Source organism: Mastomys coucha, unplaced genomic scaffold, assembly GCF_008632895.1.
Source record: "Mastomys coucha isolate ucsf_1 unplaced genomic scaffold, UCSF_Mcou_1 pScaffold21, whole genome shotgun sequence".
Classification (NCBI taxonomy): Eukaryota; Metazoa; Chordata; class Mammalia; order Rodentia; family Muridae; genus Mastomys; species Mastomys coucha.
Genome location: NW_022196904.1, coordinates 3,799,486 through 3,802,085, shown reverse-complemented (window position 1 = coordinate 3,802,085; position 2,600 = coordinate 3,799,486).

Genomic DNA, 2,600 nt, shown 5'->3' with positions numbered 1-2,600 from the left:
AAAAAAAAAAAAAAAAAAAAAAAAGATACCATATGTAAATCTGGGCATGGTGGTACAAGCCTTTACCAACACTCAGGAAATAGAAACAGTTCAGTTGGGGCTACATAGTGAGGCCCTGTCTCCAGAGAAAAAGAAGAAGAAAAAGAAACCACTAAGTGTAGTGGGGTATGCCTACAAGTGGCTGAGGTAGGAGAACTATATAATGTAAAAGTGTAAGTATGGTCTTTCTTATGTGCACTCTGTAGTGGCTATTCCTTGTTGTCAACTTGACTCTATCTGGAATGAACTACAATCCAGAATTGGGAGGCTCACTTGTGATCCTAATCTGGAGGCTGAGAGATACAAATTTCTGACCTGGATCTTGGCATGGAGATCTTGAGACATGGTGGCTATAAATTCCAGAAGATTAAGACAGGAAGATCTCTGAGTTTAAGGTCATCTGCAATTAAATGTGGGATGGCACACACCTTTAATCTGAAGACTGACATAAGGACATTGGAAGAAGGAAGATCGCCCTCTCTTCTTTGCCTGCTTGCCTTGTGACACTAACTGCTAGATCCTTAGACTTCCATTCACAGCTGCTGCTGATCATTGTTGGGAGTTGGACTACAGACTGTAAGTCATCGACAAATTCTTTTACTATATAGAGACTACCATAAGTTCAATGACTCTAGAGACCACTGACTAATACAGATGTTGGTACGGGAGTGCTTCTAATAGTTCCACTTACTATCACTCCTATGGGTCCTCTAGGAAAATGTTTGCTTCCTGTCTCCACAACTCTAGGTTCTGCTGGCCTAGAAGTTTGGGTTCTAGAGGGGGCAGTGTTCATACTGAAAGGCTGGAGAATCTTAGAATTTAAAATGAGGGCATTTAATACAAATGCATGGTGTATAACCTTTACCTAAAAGGACATGGAGGGCCGCTGTAGCCAGCCAGAAATATAAAATAGCCGGTTCCAGGAACTCTGGTTCCCGATACCTGCCCCTCCTGGCTGATCTGTGATGAGGGTGGAACTAGGAATGAAGGTCTACTGGTTTATAAGACTCTCCACCCTGTTGACCAGTAGATGAAGATTGCATTCCTAGAATGAATGTGTTCCCCTCCCTAACTGAATACCTTGGGTCAGGTCCCTCTGAAATTTTCCACTGTTTACGTTCTGTTTCCTTGGTAATTCTCTCTCTGCCCCCAGCTTCCCTTAAATACCCGACACTTCTTGTGTTCGGCATCGAACTCTGGCCAGCATGGTCATGAGATCGACCCCGGGGTTGAACTCCTCTGACTGGCAAGGTCATGAGATTGTCCCCGGTAAAGGTCATGAGATTGTCCCCGGTACTGGTATCCCCAATAAACCTCATGTGATTGCAGCAAGTTCAGTCTCTCGTGAGTGATTGGGTGGTCGTGCTGTCCTGAGACTTGAGTAAGGATCTCCCCAGTTCCGGGGGTCTTTCATTTGGGGGCTCATCTGGGATTTACGACCACCCTTGACTCTCTGAAGACCCCTTGGAGGTGAGTTCTTAATTGTGGTTTGTCTGTCTGTTTGAGTTCTCGTAATGTGTCTGTGAACTGCCTGCCTGTTTTGCAACCTGTGAGTTTGGACCTGGCCACTTCCCAGGAAGGGATAGCAGGGCTTATTTTCAGTAAGTGACTCCCTGACCTCCGTGAGGGGGAAAGGGGGCTGATCGGCAGACGTGTCAGGACCACTGACTAGTACCCTGGGAGATGTCCCAGTGGATTGGGGATCCTCAGAGACACCCAGGAGGAACCCCACGGGAGGCCAGGGGAGAAACATTAATCCTGCTCGAGAGGAGCGTGGGTCTGTTCTCCCGGCCATTTAACGGGTTCAATTGGCTCCGGTTTTGGTGTGTTACTCTGTCTGATTTTCTGTGTTGTGTTTTGTGATTTTTGTTGCCCTTGTGACTGCGATGGGACGGACGGTAACTTTGACGTTGACTCACTGGACGGAAGTTAGGGACATGTCAGTTCAGGTGAAATAAGGACTTTGGTAAATTTCCAGCTGTCTGTTTTTCTAAAGTAAGTTTGGCACTCGCGATTGAGACGAGTCTTTTTGTGTGTATTTTGTGACCAGTCCATCTTGGCAGCCATGGCAGGCACGGGCAGAGCGGCTCTGTGATTTGGCTTTGATTACCTGTGTACCTGATGTTACTGGGCCCAGTTGTCTTTCTCGGTGTCATGGACCTGAAAAGGTGGATGTCTGTGTGGTGACTGATTTTGTGTGTGTGTGTTTGGACCTTGGACTGACGACTTACACCACACACCCCCTTGACTGATGGATGGTGTTGGAGCTGGAGCTACTGTCGCTGGTTCTTTGGGCTGCTCCTGGGGGAACCGGGAATAAAAAAATGGTGTCGACAGGAATCCCGTGGTCCCGGGTTTCCCGAGAGGGCAGTCGGAAACATGGAATCGGCCCCATAGTTGCCAAAGCATTAGAGGCAGGGGCCTGGACCCAGGTGCTGCAGTTCAGTTCTTTCTGGCCCAGATCTAGATCCCTAGCCTTTTCCCCATCCAGGTTGGCCACCTGGATGGTGACCCCAGCCTTAACCCCAGACATAAGCTGAGGCAGAAAGGTTATGTCTGTG